This window comes from Perognathus longimembris, chromosome 28, assembly GCF_023159225.1.
Source record: "Perognathus longimembris pacificus isolate PPM17 chromosome 28, ASM2315922v1, whole genome shotgun sequence".
Lineage (NCBI taxonomy): Eukaryota > Metazoa > Chordata > Mammalia > Rodentia > Heteromyidae > Perognathus > Perognathus longimembris.
In genome coordinates this window covers 44,076,561-44,099,326 of record NC_063188.1, presented here as the reverse complement: position 1 = coordinate 44,099,326, position 22,766 = coordinate 44,076,561, and positions in this window count along the sequence as shown.

The window sequence follows — 22,766 nt, the reverse complement described above, 5'->3', positions numbered from 1 at the left end:
GGAGCTTCAGTCCTGAGACTGTTGAGCATCCCCCAATTACAGAAGGCACCCAACTAAGGTGGGAGGAGAGTCAGAGCACACCCACTCCCTGCAAACTGAAAGCAGATCAAACCAGCCAAGCCTCAGGAAAACAGACCATAGAAAATCACAGGGAAACCAGAGGATGGAAAGAGCCCAACCAAAAAAGGAAGACTCCATTTCTCTTCATTTGTTTGTTTGTTCTTGTTATTTTTTATTTTTTTATTTTGTTTTTCTGTATGTTTTTGTTTCTCTTTTCACATTTTTTCTTTAAAATTACTTTTGTTTTACTACTACCTTTGCTCATTTTTGTTGACCGTTTGTCATATATAATTTTAATCTTGTTCTTTCTTTCTACTCTACTCTTTGCCACCTTCTCATTTCACTGAAACTAAATCAAAATCATCGTAGCCCATTCCTTTTACTCCATTCTCTTCATTACTCCTAACTTACCTTCCTTAATTTACTTCCACGGACCTCCATACTCCATTGACCCCTGGTTATTGCCAGGCTAGATAGAGAGAATCCGCGTCCATTCTGAGTGAGTCAAAAGGGTTCATAGAGCAATCCCATCAGTCCAAAATGAACCAAATGTAAGAACAAACTTGCAAATGGTTATAACACTATATAATTAGCTACTGAATACAGGGCTCAGGGTTGCTTTTTATATACAACCAAGATTCAGGATATAATAAGGGAATGTTTCACAAAATTCTATGTTAATAAATTTGAGAACCTGGAGGAAATTGATGAATTCCTAGCAAAAAATTATATGCGCAAACGTAACCATGAAGATTTAAATCTAATAAACAGACCCATATCCAGCGACAAAATAGAAACTACAATAAGAAATCGTCCATCCATGAAAAGCCCAGGTCCTGATGGATTCACAGCAGAATTCCACAAGGCCTTCAAAACTGAACTTACACCTATATTTCTCAAATATTCAATGAAATTGAAAATTCACTACCAAACACATTCTATGATGCCAGTATAACCCTTATCTCAAAACCAGACAGGGACTCATCAAGGAAAGCGAACTATAAACCCAACTCCTTGATGAACATCGATGCAAAGCTCCGCAATAAAATTCTGGCCAACCAACTTCAACAAGTCACCAAAAAAATCATACATGATGATCAAACTGGATTCATTCCAGGTATGCAAAGCTGGTTCAGTATATGCAAGTCAATCAATATAATCCACCACATCAACGGGAGGAAGGTCAAGAATCACATGATTATTTTGCTAGATGCAGAAAAAAATGTTTGATAAAATCCAACATCCATTTATGATAAAAGTTTTGGAGAAACTGGGATTCCAGGCAACATCCTTGAATATAATTAGGGCTCTGTGCAACAAACCCACAGTAAGCAATATTCTTAATGGTGAAAAGTTAAAGCCATTTCCCCTAAAATCGGGAGCAAAACAAGGTTGTCCACTCTCTCCTCTTCAACATAGTACGAGAATTCCTAGCCAGAGCAATAAGGAAAGAGGAAGATATAAAGGGGATCCAAATGGGAAAAGATGAAGTTAAATCCTCTCTTTGCAGATAACATGATCCTCTATCTAAAGAACCCCATATACTATACACCTAAGTTACCTAACCTAATCCAACACTTTGGAAAATTAGCAGGATGTAAAATAAATCCTCAAAAATCAATGCTTTTTTCTATATACCAATGACCCAAAGAGCGAGGCTGAAAACTAGAAAGCAATTCCTTTCGCAGTAGCCTCAAAAAACAAAAAATACTTAGGAATAACATTAACCAAAGAACTGACAAACCTCTATGATGAGAACTTTAAAAACCTGAAAAAGGCAATTAAGGCAGAAATGAGGAAATGGAAAAACCACCTATGCTCCTGGATTGGGAGGATTAACATTTTCAAAATGGCAATATTGCCAAAGGATATCTGCAAGTTCAATGCAATACCCATCAATATCCCAACACCATTCTATAATGAAAAAGAGGAAGCTATCCAGAAATACATATGGAACAATAAAAGACCCCAAATAGCAATCCTAAGTAGAGAGAACAGTGCTGGAGGAATTTCTTTACCAAACTTCAAGCTGTATTGAAAAGCTATAATAATTAAAACAGTTTGGTATTGGCACATGAAAAGGCCTGAGGACCAATGGAAAAGAACTGAAAACCCAGAATTGAACCTGCAGAACTATGGCTACTTAATCTTTGAAAAAAGAGCTAAAAAAATAGGATGGAAGAAGGCCTCTTCAGCAAATGGTGCTGGCAAAACTGGTTCAACAACTGTAACAAACCAAAATGAGATCCTTATATACCACCTCGAAGTAAAATTAGATACCCTGAAAACACTACAAGAAGGAATAAGAGAAACACTTGGACTCCTTGGTACAGGAGGAAACTTCCTTAATAAAGGCCCAGAAATGCAACAAATCAAAGTAATATTGGACAAATGGGAGTGCATCAAACTGCAGAGCTTCAGCATGGCAAAGCACATAGCTTGCAAAAAACCCCATAAAACCCACCGATTGGGAGAAGATCTTTTCCAGACATACAATGGACAAAAGCCTCATACTAAAATGTGGGTAATGCTCAAAAATTAAATTCCTCAAAAAAACAAATCCTCAAAGAACCAACGGCCCCCTCAACAAGTGGGCTAAAGACCTAAAAAGAAACTTCTCTGAAGAGGAAATGAGAATGGCTAAGAAAGACATGACGAAATGCTCTACATTACTGACCATTAAAGAAATGCAAATCAAAATAACATTGAGATACCACTTCACCACAATAACAATGTAAATTATCTAATAATAACAAATGCTGTAGGGGTTGTGGCCAAAAGGGAATCCTACGACATTATTGTTGGAATGTAAACTTGTTCAACCACTATGGAAAGCGGTATGGAGGTTCTTCAGAAGGCTGAAAAATATAGCTGCCCTATGACCCACATTTAGGAATCTACCCAACGATTACAAGCAAGAGCACACTAAACCCACCAACACAACAATGTTCATCACAGCACAATTTGTCATTGCTAAAATTTAGAACCAACCCAGATGCCCCTCAGTAGACGAGTGGATCAGGAAAATGTGGAACTATACACAATGAAAATCTGTGCCTCCATCAGAAAGAATGACTTTGACCAGTTCTTTTTTAAAAAAATTTTTTATTGTCAAACTGATGTACAGAGAGGTTACAGTTTCATACTTTTGGCATGGCATACATTTCTTGTACTGTTTGTTATCTCGTCCCTCATTCTCCCCACACCCCCTCCCCTTTTCCCTTTCCCCTCAAGAGTTGTTCGCTTGATTTACACCAGACAGTTTTGCAAGAATTGCTTTTAGAGTCATTTGTCTTTTGCCCTGTGTCTGTCTATTATGGTATTCCCTTTCATTTTGCTAGTTCTAATACCTGTATACACTGTTTCCAATGTACTCAGATAAGATACAGAGATAGTGCAGGTACAACCACAGGAAGGGGATACAAGAGGATCAATAATAATATAATCTACGGTTTCAGACTGCATGTTGAAAATAATTACAACAGTGATATAACAGTCATTTCCATAACATGGAGTTCATTTCACTTAGCATCATCTTATGTGTTCATAAGGGTATAGATTTCGGGCACTTGGGGTACTCTGCTGTGACTAGCCTAAGACTGTGCAAATTATTCCCTATAAGGGAGACCATAGAGTCCATGTTTCTTTAGGACTGGTTCACTTTACTTTGTATAATTTTTTCCAAGTCCTTCCATTTCCTTACAAATGGGGCAATGTCATTCTTTCTGATAGAGGCATAAAATTCCGTTGTGTATATGTACCACATTTTCCTAATCCATTCATCTTCTGAGGGACATCTGGGTTGGTTCCATATTCTAGCTATGACAAATTGTGCTGTGATGAAGAGTGTTGTGCTGGTGGCTTTAGTGTGTTGTTTGTGGTCGTTTGGGTAGATGTCCAAAACTGGGCCTGCTGGGTCATAGGGGAGTTCTATATTTAGCCTTCTGAGGAATCTTCATACCTCTAGCCAGAGTGGCTGAACCAGTTTACATTCCCACCAATGAAGTAGGGTCCCTTTTGGCCACATTCCCTCCAACATTTGTTATTGTTAGTTTTCTTGATATAGGACATTCTTACTGGGGTGAGATGGAATCTCAATGTTGTTATGGTTTGCATTTCTTTCATGTCTCTTGGCCATTCTTGTTTCCTCATCAGAGAAGTCTCTATTTAAGTCTTTAGCCCACTTGTTGAGGGGGCTATTGGTTCTCTGCAGTTTTGTTTTGGAGGAATGTAATTCTTTTAGTTCTTCATATATTTTAGATATGAGGCCTTTGTCCATTGTGTGGTCAGTAAAGAGCTTTTCCCAATCTGTGGGATTTCTGTTTATCTTGTTGGCTATGTCATTTTCCCTGCAGAAGGTCTGCAGTTAGATGCAGTGCCATTGGTCCATCCTTTCTTTGATTTGTAGCATTTCTGGGTCATTGTTAAGAAAGTTCTGTCCTGTGCCTAGGAGGCAAAGTGTTTCTCCTACTCCTTCCTTTAGTGTTTTCAGGGTATCGGTTTTTATTTCAAGGTTTTGATCCATGTAGAATTGATTTTGGTGCAGGGTGATATATAAGGATCTAGTCTTAAGTTGTTGCAGGTGTTGAACCAGTTTTACCAGCACCATTTGTTAAAGAGGCTACAGTTCTTCCAGACTGTTTTTTAGCTCCTTTATCAAAGGTTAAGTAGGCATAGTTCTGTGGGTTCATTTCTGGGTCTTCAATTCTGTTCCATTAGTCTTCAGCCCTGTTCCGGTGCCAATACCAAGCTATTTTTATTACTATAGATTTATAATACAGCTTGAAGTTGGGTATTGTAATTCCTCCAGCACCATACATTCTGCTTTGGATTGTTTTTGCTATGCTGGGTCTTTTATTTTTCCATATGAATTTGTGGATTGCTTCCTCTATTTCATTAAAAAATGATGTTGGGATATTAATGGGTATTGCATTGAATTTGTAGATCACCTTTGGCAATATTGCCATTTTGATTATATTAATAATCCCAATCCAGGAGCATGGGAGGTTTTTCCATTTCCTTAGTTCTGCCTTAATTTTGTTTTTCATGGTTTTAAAGTTCTCATCATAGAGGGCTTTCACTTCTTTGGTTAAGGTTATTCCAAGGTATTGTATGCTTTTCGAGGCTATTGGAAAAGGAGTTCCTTTCCTGATTTCAGCCTTGGTCTTCAGGTCATTAGCATATAGAAGGGCCATTGATTTTTGAGGGTTTATTTTACATCCTGCAACTTTGCCAAAGTTTTGGATCAGCTCTAGTAGCTTGGGGGTAGAGTCTATGGGATTTTTTAGGTATAGAATCATGTCATCTGCGAATAGAGAAAGTTTATCTTCATCTATTCTTATTTGGATCCCCTTTATATTTTCTTCTTGCCTAATTGCTCTGGCTAGGAATTCTAGTACTATGTTGAAGAGAAGGGGAGAGAGCGGGCATCCCTTTCTTGCTCCCAATTTTAAAGGGAATGGCTTTAGCTATTCACCATTTAGAATTATGCTTCCTGTTGTTTTGTCATAAACTGCCTTTATTATATTCAGGAGTGTCCCTTGGAATCCCAACTTTTCCAGGGCTTTTAGCATAAATGGATGCTGGATTTTATCGAATGCCTTTTCCGCATCCAGAGATATAACCATGTGTCTCTTTACCTTGCTCTGGTTGATGTGTTACAGTCCCCAACTATCAATGTGTTTGGGTCTATGAGTGTTTTTAGAATCAGTTGTGTTTGATGAATTTGGGTGTTCCTGTATTTGGTAGATATTCAGAATGTTTATATCCTCGTGTAGGAGAGATCCCTTTATTACAATGTAGTAACCTTTTTTGTCTCTTCTTACCATTTTCAATTTTAAGTCAATTTTATGTGATACTAGGATTGCAAAGCAAGCCTGCTTATTGGGGCCATTTGCTTGGTAGATTTTATTCTAGCATTTCACTTTTAGAAGATGTTTACTTTTGCTGGATGGATGTGTCTCTTGCTGGCAGCAGACAGATGGATCTTGATTTTTGATCCAAGTTATGAGCCTATGTTGTTTGATTGGCAAATTAATGTTGAGAGTTAGGATTATGATCTGATCGTTTCTTCCTTACATTATCTCTATCTTGTTAAAAAGCTTTGTCTTCCCATTTCTTGAAATAATATTCTGGTTTCCTATTTAGAGTTCATTTCTCTGTCTTTCTTGTCATTTGGATTTTTTTCCCCGTTTAGAACACCTTTGAGGATTTTCTGTAAAGCTGGTGTGGTGGAGATACATAGTTTCAGTTTTTCCTTATTGTGTAAGACTTTTATTTGACCTTCGGCTATGAATGAGAGTTTAGCTGGGTACAGTATTCTTGGTTGGTAGTTATTTTTATTTAGCGTTTGGTATACCTCATTCCAGGCTCTCCTTGCTTTCATGGTCTCTGCTGAGAAGTCTGGGGTAATTCTGATTGCTTTTCCTTTATATGTGATTGTTTTGTTCTCCCTAACAGCTTCAAGGATTCTTTCCTTGTACTTACTGATCCTGTTTTGATCACAGTGTGTCGGTGGAATGTCCTAATCTGGCCTTGTCAGTTTGGGGTTCTAAGTGCTTCTTGTATCTGTATAGGCCTATCCTTCTGGATATTTGGGGAGTTCTTGGTTAAGATTCTGTTAAATAGGTTGCCTATTCAAGTAACTTCTTTCTCTAGGTTTTCCTCAATACCTATGATCCTTAAATTTGGCTTACTGAATTTGTCTTGGAGCTCCTGGAGTGACCTTTTTTGTCGATTGGATTGTTTTTTTTATTGATTTTGGATCTTTCTACATAGATTCTAGGGAATCTTCAGCTCCTGAGATTTGGTCTTCTTCAGCTAGTCGGGACTGTAGGCTAGCTACTTGATTTTGAATCCCTTTTCTTTCTGACTGATCTTTCCTGATGACTGCATGGACTTCTTTACTTCATTAATTTGCTTTTGAGTGCTATCTCTCAAATCTTTTAGCTGGGTAGCTATCTTTTCATTTGACTCTTTAAGTTCATTTACCTTTCTATTTGTGGAGGCCATCAAATTTTCTATTAATTTTTGGTTGGCCTCCTCACGCTTTAGAATAGTTGACTGAAGAGATTCAAACTTTTCATTCATCATTTTCATCAGTAGACGTTTAGAGCATTTTTTTTTTTGGACAGTCCTGGGGCTTGGACTCAGGCCTGAGCACTGTCCCTGGCTTCTTCTTGCTCAAGGCTAGCTCTCTGCCACTTGAGCCACAGTGCCACTTCTGGCCATTTTCTGTATATGTGGTGCTGGGGAATCAAACCCAGGGCCTTGTGTATACGAGGCAAGCACTCTTACCACTAGGCCATATCCCCAGCCCCTTTTAGAGCATTTTGATTGTTATCTTCTATGTCTTTGATTGACTGCTCTGCTTCTTGCTTGTTTTGAGTGGGAGATGAGACTCCATTGTTTGCCATCTTTCTTGTGCTTCTTCTGCCCATTTGGATTGGGAATGCCAATCTACAAGCACCTGTGAGCACCATTTAATACCCAAAGCAGACCTTACCAAGCACTACTATGTAAATCTTAGAAGTTCACAATTATATACAGGCACCTTGTATACTTGTATATAAAATTTGATTTGGTTTTCCTTTATAATACAATTTTGATATAACAACCAATCCTGAGCCCTGTATTCAGTAGTGACTTATTTACTGTTACAATCCTATGAGTAATTTTTGTTCTTATATTAAGTTCTTTTTGGACTGGCTGGATTTCTCTTTGAATCCTTTTGATTCACTCGAATTGAGCAGGGATACCCTCTGTCCAATAACCAGGGGTCATTGGAATCTGGAGGTATTGGAAGTAAATCAGGATGGTAAGCTAGAGGTTGTAAAGAGAATTGAGTAAAATGTATGGGGGAGTGATGATTTTGGTTTAGTTTCAGTGACGTGGAAATGTGGAGAAGAGTAGAATTGGTAGAAAGGACAAGGTGAAAATGATAGAAAATGGAGATTTAGCAGAAAAGAGTGGAGGTGTTATTCATATGAAAGTAATTTTTTAAAGAAAGAGAATGTGAAGAGAGAAATAAAGTGAAATACTGTAACACAAATGCACAAAACAGAAAAATTATATTAAAAAACACCAGAAAAACAACCAAAAAAAAAACCCTGATAAAACAAACAAATAAAAATGGCAAACAAAAAACCAATGACGTCTCAGAAATGAAAAAAGAAATTTTTTTAAATGTTTGAAAAAAATGGAATCTTCCTTGTTTGGGTGGGCTTTCTACAGTCTCTGGTTTCCTCACGATGGTCTGTACTCTATTTTGGCTGGTTTGACTTGCTTTCAGTTTGCAGGGGGTGGATCTGCTTTGACCCAACTCCACTGTTAGTGAAATCCTGGGGCTCTGTGGTTCACACAGCTTGCAGGTAGGATTTGGGTTTCCTCTGTAGATGGGGGACGTGAACAGTCTTGGGAACCGTGGCTCCTCCTGACTGCTTTAGGGCCTATGCCTTTAATGCCTGGTTTTTAATAGGCTGTGGACTCAGCAGGGAGGGGCACCTCAGGACTGCTTTACCTGGCTGAGAGTCACTTGCCTGGGGGAGGTTCCTCCCTCCTGGGCAAGGTGGACTCCTGGGCAGAGGTGGCTATGGAATTCAGCTCAGTTTTGGGCTGGAAATTGGGGCTTCCTCTGTGATGGGACTGTTTATCTGTCTCAGGAAATGTTTGTCCTCCCGTCTGGTTGTTCCGTGCCGCCAGTAGCTGCTTGCCACTTTCGGTTTTAATTCAGAAGCTCCAGCGGGCAGGGCGGGGCACCTCTGGCTGAGTTCACCTGAGTGTGTGAGCCGCTGCCTGGGACAAGCCTCTCACCTGGGCAGGAGTCGTTCTCCTGGACAGAGCTGGCTTTCACTTGTCGGTACCCCTTGTCCTTTTCAAAGATGTCCCCTTTGTCCTCGCTTTCCCCAGGCCTGCTTTAGTTCCAGTCTGGTCTGAACCTTTGCCAGTGTCAAAGATGGCAGTTTGCTCCGGTGGTGGAGGAAGGGGTACTTTCAGATGCTGCTCTGTGGGCACAAGTGAGAATGTCTTTTGTGGGGTACTCACACTTTCTGTGCGATTTCAGCCCGTCCGTGCTCAGCCTGTAATCAGCGTCTGTCTGCTGCCGTTTGGAGGATTTCTCCCTGGTCACCGCTGTATGCTTTAGGTATGTGGAGTGTGGGGCGCTGTGCTGGCGCCAGCACTGGCGTTGTGGCGGGACACCGCCTGGAGCTCAAATGTGTGTTTTCAGGCCAGCAAAGTCGATTTTTCCTTCCTGTCCAGAATCCCTACACTGTTATAACTTACTTGGGCTGTCTTTCTAGGAGTAAACGTTTCTCTGGATTGGTAAAACTGTGATGTAGGAGGGAGCTTAGCTAGGGCTCTGCTGCTCCTCTGCCATCTTCCTGGAATTCCCTGACATTGCCCCTTTCATAATGAAATGGAAGGGCTTGGGAAAATTATGCTAAGTGAAATGAACCAGACCCAAAGAATCATGGACTCGATGGTTTCCCACGTAGGGAATAATCAGTACATGTTTAGGCTAGTGATAGCAGAAGATCACAGTAGCCCTATAACTATGCCCTTATGAACACACAAGATGATGCTGAGTGAAATGAATTCCACTTTATGGAAACAGTGTTATATCATTGTTGTAATTATTTTCAACATGCCACAATTAACGGTACCTTTTTTATGTTTTTTTTTTCTCATATTCTCTTCCTGTAGTTGTGTACTCCTGCTATCACTGGATCTCATCTGAGTACCCTGGATATTGTATATGGGTGTATTAGAGCTGGGGAAGTGAAAGGGCATATAAAAATTGAGAGAAAAAAATACAAATTATTCCAAAAGCAGTACATATGAAACCATTTGGTGTAAACCAACTGTACAACTCATGGGGGTTGGGAGGAGGGGGTAGGGGGGATGGGGGAAAACTGAGGGAGGAGGTAACAAGTTGAACAAGAAATGGACTCATTACTTTTCATTTGAAACTGTAACCCCTCTGTACTTCACTTTGACAATAAAGGGAGGAAGAAGTACACAGATATCCATCCACCTCAACCCACTCACACACTGCATTCAATTTGTCCACATTTTAAGCTCTCATGAAAACATTTTGGTAAAACCAATCATGAATTACAACTTCTGCTAAGATAAACCAGCAGAATAGGAGCAGTGCCCTACTGAATACCAAATGCTCTTGGTGGGAACTAGGACAGGTAGACTAGGGAATTCAAGCAGAACTTTCTTTTAAAATGTAGAAGAAAACAACCAATAAAGTTTTATCGCTGTGCCTTTTGCAGGCAATTAAAAATAAATTTTGTGTACCTGAAAAAAAGATGTTAATTATTAGTAAAACTGTCTTTAATATTGGTAGTATGCAAAACTATGAAAAAATAAGAACATATAAGATAAAGAACAAAATTTGGAAGCTGAAGGATTCATAATAAATAGTAATTGTGGTACAATTTAACATGTCTCAATAAAATAAATATTCCTTTAAAGAAGAAAGCAATTGTGATCTCAATAGCTAGGTATAGATGAATACATGATGCTAAATGAAATCCAAGATATGGAAATAAGTGGTTTATCATTACTGATGTTATTTTCAATGTACTATGTGAATTTAATGCCTATTTTCTCTTGTTTTTCTTCCCTATGGTTTTACACCTGATGTCACTATAACTTATTTTGGTACCTTGGGTATTGTATATATGTTTATAGGAACTAGGGAAAGGAAGGGGAACATCAAAATAGATATACAATGGGTAAAAGGTGAAACAATGCAGCAGCAAGACTTACAAGACAGCATGCTGTAAAAAAACTGGACAAGTAGGGGTGGATGTGGTGGAGGTGTGGTGGGAAAAAATGAGGGAGGAGTTAACAAGATTGATAAGAAATGTACTCACTTCCTTATATGTGAAACTGCAAGCACTCTATACATTACTTTGACAATAAATAAATAAAATAAAATAAAAACATTTCATTTTATCAATGATTATCACATTGTTAGATTTCTGTATCTAGGGTAAAATGAAATATATTTTAATTCCATAACTTTTCTGTGCTTATGGGTTTATTTATATTTTTGATATAAGTCTGATTTAAAATTGACTTCGGTATACTTTCTAAATGTCAAAATAATCTTATGACATGATCAGCTCAAATGGAATATTCATTCACTTTTTAAATCACTTTTTGCCCTCAAATTATCTATCTTCTTTGTGTTCTGGTTTCTTGTTCCAAGTTCTTCACTGGTAATGAACAACTGCAATCTTCCCAAAGCAGAGATGACTGTGCTCCAGGTCACTACATAACCTTACTAATCTTCAGTCACTCAGAACTATTCCATCTGGGTTGCTGTCCATCCAAAGAACCAGCTGCTGTAAACAAATGCCTGTTCTATCACTACCTGAAATATGCTAAAACAATTATTACCATTTTTGACTTCTGAATGGAGCCAGCAAGCAACCAACAATTTATTGAATACACAGGCTGGTGCTAATTGTGTGGCCCCATAAACGGGTGGAAGAATCATTTTTGTTATTTCTGAGTAGAAGTAGATGTGCTTGATGAAACCTCAAAGGGGACAATGCTTTGACTTATACAAGGAATTAATTTGTGATGCTGAAGGAAATATCAAGAGCTGACAAATTCTGGAAGTTTGAATATCCTAGGAGAACAACTACAGAAAAAAACTGTTCAGATAAGAATGATGACTTACATCAAGAAGATGTAGTTAACAATTCCTCAAAGAGTTGGATGTTTTGATGATGCCACTTGAGTATATTCTGGTAGTTTTCTCTCACCTCAAGGCTGAGTTTTGTAATAGTTGTACTGGTAGAAATGGAAATGGAAAACAAAAGCAATATAGAAATTCAGATCTGTCTTTTACAGATCCTTGAGCCAGAATGAAAGAGGGCAACCTTGGAAGCTGCTGTCCCCAGTCATGTAAACTCCCTACTTGAAGAAGGCAAATGAACTGAACTTTGATAGCTATTCAATGCTTGGATCAATGTCTGGCATGCAGATGATATTCAATAAATATTTTCTTAATAAATGTGAGACCACACTAACTGAAGTCAACAATAGTATAGTAATATTTCAGTACCAGATGCATAGAAATCTTGTTCAGTACCTAATGTTCACCATATTATGTAGTGCACTGTGTTAAGGTGATGTGCATGTATTAAAATTTAAAATGTATATACACTGTAAAATATCAAATCCATTTTGAAGGACTTACATAGAGTTATACTTGCAAGTGCACACACAGATATATGCTCCACACATCTATTGTAAACTTACTTATACTATAGGAAAATTAAAAACAGTGATGCATCCTTCATAAGTGATGAATTACAATAAATGAGTTTCATCAAATAATGCAATAATATACAATGCCTAGTAAGGATAGAACACTGAACTCAAATGGAATAGTAATCAAAACACATATTTAGATAACAAAATCAGGTGCAAAACAGAATGCAGAGTATTCTCATCATTATTAAACAAATGAAGATAACCATCCATATACATAAGTATACATTCGTATCTCTGGAAGAAAACTCAAGACGTTGATAATTTAGATTATTTATGGGGTATGAGTCATTAAAAGCATGCATATTGAACTTGGATACTCATTTGTTACTGCATAGATTTTTTTTAGTATTATAATACATTAATTAGCCTACAGAAAAAGAAAACTTAAACAATTAACACTTTTTTTTTGTTACATAAAAATGCCCACTGCAGGAAATAGCTGACTGACCAAGTTATTTCAATATACTCATCTTAGTATATGCTGGGAATAAATCTGACAATGATCAGGTCATTATGAAACAGAAGTTTTAGAACCTATACGCAAACTCCAGGAGCCCAATGTTGTGTCTATCTGGACACTCTCCTCATATGCTAAGTAAAGCGACATGGTGAAGGATAGAAAAAGGAAATGTATTACATGGCAACCATGAGAGGATAGCACTTTAATACATCTTCTCTTGTCTTCAAAGGTAGACATTGGCTTCAGAATATATAAGGAGAGTTGAGGATAAGAGGAAAGAAAGGTATACGTCATTAAACCATTCTCAAGTCAGAGGCATAGCCTGGTTGACCATTTTGAGGTCCCAAAGAAATTAGCCCTTCAGCACTTGATGGAAATCACAAACATGTCAGTTACTATTGTTTTGCATGTAATCTGACTTGAGCATTCCAATCTTCTCCTTGGGGGAAATTTTATATTTATCCATCCAAGAAGATGGCAGTGCTCTGCCCATCTGCTGTGGCAAGTTGCCTTATGTCACAAAATGATTATCTGTGAATCTGGTTTTACCTGGAAGTCATTGGAAAGTGACTGAAGAAAGGGAAGGCTCAGAACAAAGACCAAAGATGACAAGTTTTTATGCTACGTTTTGGTAATTCACAGTCTCAGCAAAAGCATCTTTTAAATTGTCTCTATTTGAGGATATGTACAAAGTTCCCATAGTACCTCTTGTAATTCTTTTTTGCTTATTTTTTTCAAGTTAATCCTCTAGTAGTGATATAACAAAATATATGTAGTTGATAAATTATACAGATGTGTTGACATTCACACAGTGATCCTCAAGGAGCTTATTCTTCGGAATGAATGACAAAGACTTAATAGCTATGTGGATATGACCATACAAAATGCTATTTATTTAAGTAAATTCCAAAAAATGGAAGCAAGAGGTAGATTTCTTGTTATTTTGTTTTTGAGATTGGAGGAGAGGGGCCTCCTTTTTTCTTGTTTTTGTTTTCTGTACCTTTTGTAATCTATGTAAGTTTATCTGTTTGGGAGAGGGTAAGCAGGGAGCACAAAATAAGTTTAACAAATGCTGAACCAAGGGAGCAGTGATACTCACTAGAGACACCATTGAAAATAAACTATACATCAGAAGGGAAAATTTGAGAGAGAGTGAGGGAAGACTGACACTCTTCAAAAAAATGTACTCATTACCTAACTACTGTAATTATAACCCCTCTGCACATCACCTTTACAACAACAATTTAAAAATAAATAAACATCAAATAACAAAGAGGAACAGATATGTCCTGGTTCTGATCTTAGGCAAAAATATAAAGATTTACTTAGTCTTTAGCAATATTCTCTTTATTTTCTTCCCTTCTTTTATGGCCTTACCCAGGGCCTGTAACTCCACATGGACCTTGGCTTTTAAAAGGACTCTTATGTAATGTATTCCCAGAAATTTTTGTGCAAAAGAATCATGGCTCACTTCCTTATCTCACTAATCATTAAGTTTCATTCATTCAGAGGCATTAAATACACTAAATACAACCTTACCACTCACAGGCAAAATTTCTAAGTTGAAGACTAATATTCATAAGGAAAACAAAGAAACAAGAAAATCTTTCACCAATAATTTTCATACCTTTAAAAAATAAGTTTAAATCTTCATTTTTTATATTTTCTTCCTTTCAATGAACGAGTTGGCAATTTTTCATTTTAAAAATACAACCATCCCAGAAACAATGTACCTTAATATACCAAGTTAGCCCTGCGCTGTTACTGAGAATTTTCCTTCCATTTTTTTTTCATTTTTCCTCCTCCTCTTCCTCCTCCTCTTTTTCCTCCTCCTCCTTCTCCTCCTCCTCCACAGATTTTAAAATTAAATATATTTGAAATTTATATATAACAATTCTTTGTTCTCAAAGGTCTATGCAAATTTTAAATATGCTTATTAAAAAAAACTCGGAGTGTTAATGGCCATTAAAGGATAATTTACTTTTTTTTTCCTTTTCATTGGTCAGGCAAGTATATTTCAGAAAAAAAACAAAAAACATTTTCATTTCATTTCATTTGTTTCGTTTAGTAGAATACTGGATCACTCCAGTTAGGGTTATTTTGAGTCTGGAAATTCTTGTAGTTCTCTGACCATGCTCTAAATCTCCACAGTGAAACATGGGCGCAAGCAGGAATTTTATGGCTCAGCAAATTTCTACTCAGAACTGGCAGAATCCAGGACTCAAGAAGAAATAAAATTAAAGCAGGAGAAAAAATAAACCTCTGCTTTCTGCAGGTGTATCACTTTTTCTCTAGATATCTGGGATGAATAACTTGGGAAAAATAAGGCTAAATTTTGCCCTACCATGTGCTGTGCCCACACATTCTTGTTACTAAATGGAGTTTGGTAATGCTAATAAAAGAAGTAAGCTTTTGATTTTTGTTTGATTCACCAGTTACATCTCTTAGGAACCCTGCATATATCTAAGAAAAGATATTATCCTTGTTTATAATATATTACAAGGTGACGTTTCAGTTGACTTTGATGTTATTTTCATAGAAAAGCAAAACAATGCACACAGAAAATTTACAAACTTTTCAAGACATGTAAAATGCTGCATAAATCTTACAGTATTTCAAAATTGACAGTTTCCTTAAGTAGCATATTATGTTTAATTAAATATATGTTGACTTGAACAGAAGTGTATATTTAATCTTTTTAATTTCTATCATTTGACACATTTTCTTAGAACTAAAAATCCATTAGTTTTGATAAACAATCATGTCTACACAAAAGTATATCAAATATAACAATATGCCACAAATGCATTAGCATAATGAATGGAAATAGTATGTAGCATTTTCAGTTTCCTCCAACAATAAGAACATTTTTATATACAAAGATATTAAATTGAGGTTTATGCGTGGGACTATCAAAAATTCCATTTGAAATATGTTTCATTGGTTTTACTATTATAGATCTTACTTGATTTACGAATGTTAATTTGTGAAAGTAAGTTTAATTTACAAATAAACTGAAATCTATTTTCATTTGCTTTAATAACAAATAAAAACATTTGGAAGGTAAAGTCCTTTACTCAAATACATTCCTAACCTCTCTGGTGCTTGATACATTGTTTTACACATATGACATCTAGCTTATAGTTTTATTGTTAAGCACTGTTTATTTCCCAAATGATATGAAGAAGCCACCAATTATAGGAAATGTTTGTGTAACTCCAAAATGCCTATGTTGAAGGCCTTACACTTCTGTGTTCAATGTAATAGTATTCAAAAATGAGGCCTTGGGGAGATGACTGGAACATGAACTTGTATTCTTTCCCTCTGTGTCTCTCTTAATTTCTCTCTCTTTCTCATATCATGTGAGCAGAGTAAGAGAGCACATTAAAGGTTAGGGCTTCAACAAAGAGGCTGCCTAATGTAACTGCCTGCTCGTATTTTCTCAGCATCCAGAACTATGAGAAATGTATTTCTTTTAAGACATTCAGTCTATGGTCATGTTTTACAGTAGCTTAAGATGATTAAGATACTATCAAGAAAAAAAGCAATGTGATTCACAATAATGAAGGCTCAAAACAGAATTAAGAATATTAAAGAGACCCAGAGAACTGACATGTACTTGGTAACTGAGATACAGTTACTAACATTTGTAACTAAAATTCCTGTTTTCTAGCAGGTAAATCATAACATGTTTGATTATATAGTATTGGTTATTTGAGGAAATAGAAAAAAATGAAAAGCAAACATTCTTTCCATTTCCCAGCTTTGGATGGATACTACCAAAAATACAGTGAGTTTATGGAAAAGAAAAGTGAATATATTATTGCTGTATAGGCCATAACAATAGGTTTAGCATTTCAGTAGCAGCCACTAAATTCAACCTCTGATGACATTCTAGACACAGTTTTCAAGCTCATACTTAGAAAAGGGTTATCCTTTGTCCAGTTGAATAGATATCAACCTTTGCTACTGGAAATGCCTAACAGTTCAATATCTTTATTTTTTAGCAATTTTACTAAAATTACTAAAATTCTATTTCACATGGAGAAAAACTTCCAAAAATTCATAATGAACATAATGAAGATACCAATTAAACATTTTTAAATTTATTTTTGTGTTTTTACTTTTATTGTCAAGGTGATTACAGAGGTGTTACAGTTACATACATAAGGTAGTGAGTACATTTCTTGTCAAAATTGTTACCTTCTCCCTCCTTTTTCTCCAAATTTCTCTCCTCCCCATTCCCTCTCTCAAGTTGTAGTTAGTTTACAACATATTGTCTTGTAAGTATTGCTGTTGCATAGCTCAGTAGCTAAGTACATATGATCACGTAAGATGATGCTAAGCAAAATGAACTGCAAGTTATGGAAACAAGTAGTTTATCATTGTTGTTGTTATTTTCAATGTACTATGTGAAATTATTCTTTTGTTTTCTTCTCTCTGTTTTAACCCATCTTGTCACTGTATTTGATTTTGGTACACTGGGTATTGTATATGCATTTATCTGAATTAGGGGCGTGAAAGCAAACACCAATGCAATCAATTAAGATTCTTATCCAATCAACTTTAAAACATCTCAATATACATGGGAAACTCCTTTATATAATGATAACTGATATAGAATACTTGAGAACATTAAATGTTCTAGTACTCTTTTAGAGTTAGTTGGGTGTTGAACACTGATTTCAATATATTTAAAGTGTCTATATTTGCTCTCTCAATAGGTTCCCAGTCAACATATTTTTACATTTCTTCTAGAATTCTGGAGTTCAGATCATACAAGTTGTTCACATTGTTGATGTACATGATATGGGAAACTGGACTGATGATTTGTAGATACCTATCAGGAATATTTTAATTTTTCATTTTTTTTCAAATTTTTATTATCAAACTGATGTATAGAGAGGTTACAGTTTCACACATTAGGCATTGGATACATTTCTTGTACTGTTTGTTACCTGTCGGTCATACCACCCTCCCTCCTCCCCCGTTCCCTTTCACCCCTCTGAGGTGTTCAGTTCACTTACACCAAACAGTTCTGCAAGTATTGCTTTTGTAGTTGTTTGCCTTTTTTTACCCAGTGTCTCTCAATTTTGGTATTCCCTTTCAATTTCCTACTTCTAATACCAATATACATGGTTTCCAATATACTCAGATAAGATTACAGAGATAGTGTAGGTACAACCACAGGAAGGTGATACAAGAACATCATCAATAATAGAAGCTACAGATACACATGGGACATTGAAAGTAGTTACAACTGTGATAAAACAATCATTTCCATAACATGGAGTTCATTTCACTTAGCATCATCTAATGTGTTCATAAGGGTATAGCTATTGGGCTCTTGTGATGCTCTGCTATGACTTGCCTAATCCTGTACTAATTATTCCCAATAAGGGAGACCATAGAGTCCATGTTTCTTTGGGTCTGGCTCACTTCACTTAGTATAATTTTTTCCAAGTCCTTCCATTTCCTTCCAAATGGGGCAATGTCATTCTTTCTGATAGAGGCATAAAATTCCATTGTGTATATGTACCACATTTTCCTGATCCATTCGTCTACAGAGGGGCATCTGGGTTGGTTCCAGATTCTAGCTATGACAAATTGTGCTGCGATGAACATTGGTGTGCTGGTGGCATTACTGTGATTTTGTTTGTGGTCTTTTGGATAGATACCCAAAAGTGGGGCTGCTGGGTAAGAGGGGAATTGTATATATAGCCTTCTGAGGAATCGCCATACAGCTTGCCATAGTAGCTGAACCAGTTTACATTCCCACCAACAATAAAGAAGGGTTCCCTTTTGGCCACATCCCCTCCAACAACTGTTAATGTTAGTTTTCTTGATATATGACATTATTACTGGGGTGAGATGGAATCTCAATGTTGTTTTGAATTGCATTTCTTTTATGGAGAGTGATGTAGACCACTTTTTCATATGTCTCCTGGCCATTCACATTTCCTCATCAGAGATGTCTCTTTGTAAGTCTTTAGCCCATTTGATGAGGGGGCTATTGGTCCTTTGCGGTTTTGTTTTGGAGGAATGTAATATTTTATTTCTGCATGTATTTTAGAGATGCCGCCTTTGTCTGTTGAATGGCCGATAAAGATCTTCTCCCAGTCTGTGGGCTTTCTGTTTATCTTGCGAGCTATGTCCTTTGCCGTGCAGAAGCTCTGCAGTTTGATGCAGTCCCATTTGTCCAACCTTTCTTTGATTTGTAGCCTTTCTGGGTCTTTGTTAAGGAAGTTCTGTACTGCACTAAGGAGCCCAAGTGTTTCTCCTACTCCTTCCTTTAGTGTTTTCAGAGTGTCTGTTTTGATTTCGAGGTCTTTAATCCATTTGGAATTGATTTTGGTGCAGGGTGATATATAAGGATCTAGTTTTAGTTTGTTGCATGGGTTGAGCCAGTTTTTCCAGCACCATTTGTTAAAGAGGTTATCTTTCTTCCAAACTATTGTTTTAGCTCCTTTATCAAAGATTAAGTAGGCGTAGTTCTGTGAGTTCATTTCTGGGTCTTCAGTTCTGTTCCATTGGTCTTCAGGCCTGTTCCGGTGAAAATACCAAGCTGTTTTTATTACTATAGCTTTATAATACAGCTTGAAGTTGGGTATTGTAATTCCTCCAGCACTGTTCTTTCTGCTTAGGAGTGTTTTTGCTATTCTAGGTCTTTTATTATTCCATATGAATTTCTGGATTGCTTCCTCTATTTCATTAAAAAATGGTGTTGGGATATTAATGGGTATTGCATTGAATTTGTAGAGAGCCTTTGGCAATATTGCCATTTTGATTATATTAATCCTCCTAATCCAGGAGCATGGGAGGTTTTTCCATTTCCTTAGTTCTGACTTAATTTCGTTTTTGAACTTTTAAAGTTCTCATCAAAGAGGTCTTTCACTGCTTTGATTAACGTTATCCCTAGGTATTTTATGTTTTTGGGGGCTATTGCAACGGGAGTTGCTTTCCTGATTTCAGCCTCGGTCTTTGAGTCGTTAGCATAGAGAAAGGCTGTTGATTTTTGAGGGTTTATTTCATGTCCTGTAACTTTGCCAAAGTTTTGGATCAGCTCTAGTAGCTTGGGGGTAGAGTCTATGGGATTCTTTAGATATAGGATCACGTCATCTGCGAAGAGAGAAAGTTTAACTTCATCTTTTCCTGTTTGGATCCCCTTTATATTTTCTTCTTGCCTAATTGCTCTGGCTAGGAATTCTAGTACTGTGTTGAAGAGCAAGGGAGAGAGTGGACATCCCTGGCTTGTTCCTGATTTTAAAGGGAATGGCTTTAGCTATTCACCATTTAGAATTATGCTTCCTGTTGGTTTGTCATAAACTGCCTTGAGTATATTCAGGAATGTTCCCTGGAATCCCAGTTTTTCCAGGGCTTTTAGCATAAATGGGTGCTGGATTTTATCAAACGCTTTTTCCGCATCCATCAATAAAACCATGTGGTTCTTTACCTTGCTCTGCTGGATGTGGTGGCTTACATTAATTGACTTGTGTGTATTTAACCAACTTTGCATTCCTGGGGTGAATCCAGTTTGATCGTGGTGTATGATTTTTTTGATGACCTGTTGAAGTCAATTGGCCAGAATTTTGTTGAAAAAAAATTTTTTTTAGTTTTTATTTTAAAACTGATGTACAGAGTGGTTATAGTTTTATCCGTTAGGCATCGGATACATTTCTTGTACTGTTTGTTACCTTGTCCCTCATACCCCATCCCCCCTCCACCATTCCCCCCTTGAGGTGTTTAGTTCATGTACACCACACAGTTTTGCAAGTATTGCTTTTGTTTTTGTTTCTCTTATTTTACCTTTTGTCTCTCAATTTTGGTATTCCTTTCAATTTCCTAATTCTAATACCTGTATACACGGTTTCCAATATATTCAGATAACATTACAGAGATAGTGTAGATACAATCACAAGAAGGTGATACAAGAACATCATCAATAGTAGAAGCTACATATACACATGGGATGTTGAAAGTAGTTACAACTGTGATATAACAATCATTTCCATAAAATGGAGTTCATTTCACTTAGCATCATCTTATGTGATCATAAGGGTATAGCTATTGGGCTCTTATGATACTCTGCTGTGACGTGCCTAAACCTGTGCTAATTATTCCCAATAAGGGAGACCATAGAGTCCATGTTTTTGGGGTCTGGCTCACTTCACTTAGTATATTTTTTTCCAACTCCTTCCATTTCCTTGCAAATGGGGCAATGCCATTCTTTCTGATAGAGGCATAAAATTCCATTGTGTATATGTACCACATTTTCCTGATCCATGAATCTACAGAGGGGCATCTGGGTTGGTTCCAGATTCTCGCTATGACAAATTGCGCTACAATGAACATTGTTGTGCTGGTGGCTTTACTGTGATTTTGTTTGTCATTTTTTGGATAAATACCCAAAAGTGGGGTTGCTTGGTCATGGGGTAGCTCTATGTTTAGCCTTCTGAGGAATGTCCATACTGCTTGCCATAGTGGCTGAACCAGTTTACATTCCCACCAACAATGAAGTAGGGTTCCCATTTGGCCACATCCCCTCCAACAACTGTTATTGTTAGTTTTATTGATATATGACATTCTTACTGGGGTGAGATGGAATCTCAATGTTGTATTTATTTGCATTTCTTTTATGTCCAGTGATGTAGAGCACTTTTTCATATGTCTCTTGGCCATTCGAATTTCCTCATCAGAGAAGTCTCTTTGTAGGTCTTTAGCCCACGTGATGAGTGGGCTATTAGTTCTTTGTAGTTTTGTTTTGGAGGAAGATAATTTTTTTAGTTCTACATATATTTTAGATATGAGGCCTTTGTCCGTTGAATGCCTGTAAAGATCTTCTCCCAATCTTTGGGTGTTCTGTTTATCTTGCAAGCTATATCCTTTGCCGTGCAGAAGCTCTGCAGTTTGATGCAGTTCCATTTGTCCAACCTTTCTTTGATTTGTAGCCTTTCTGGGTCTTTGTTAAGGAAGTTCTGTCCTTTGCCAAGGAGCCCAAGTGTTTCTCCTACTTCTTCCTTTAGTGTTTTCAGGGTGTCTGTTTTGATTTCGAGGTCTTTAATCCATTTGGAATTGATTTTGGTGCAGGGTGATATATAAGGATCTAGTTTTAGTTTGTTGCATGTGTTGAGCCGGTTTTGCCAGCACAATTTGTTAAAGAGGCTATCTTTCTTCCAAACTATTGTTTTATCCCCTTTATCAAAGATTAAGTACGTGTAGTTTTGTGGGTTCATTCCCGGGTCTTCAATTCTGTTCCATTGGTATTCAGACCTGTTCCGGTGCCAATACCAAGCTGTTTTTATTACTATAGCTTTATAATACAACTTGAATTTGGGTATTGTAATTCCTCCCGCACTGCTCTTTCTGCTTAGGATTGTTTTTGCTATTCTAGGTCTTTTATTATTCCATATGAATTTCTGGATTGCTTCCTCTATATCATCAAAAAATGGTGTTGGGATATTAATGGGTATTGCATTGAATTTGTAGATAGCCTTTGGCAATATTGCCATTTTGATTATATTAATCCTCCTAATCCAGGAGCATGGGAGGTTTTTCCATTTCCTTAGTTCTGACTTAATTTCGTTTTTCAAGCTTTTAAAGTTCTCCTCAAAGAGGTCTTTCACTTCTTTGGTTAAGGTTATTCCAAGGCTTTAGTTTTTTACCATTTAGAGTTATGCTTGCTGTTGGTTTGTCATAAACTGCCTTGAGTATATTCAGGAATGTTCCCTGGAATCCCAGTTTTTCCTGGGCTTTTAGCATAAATGGGTGCTGGATTTTATCAAACGCTTTTTATGCATCCAGAGATAAAACCATGTGGTTCTTTATCTTGCTCCGGTTGATGTGGAGGATTACATTTATTGACTTGCGTACATTAAACCAACTTTAATCCCTGGGATGAAGCCAGTTTGATTGTGGGGTATGATTTTTTTGATGACCTGTTGAAGTC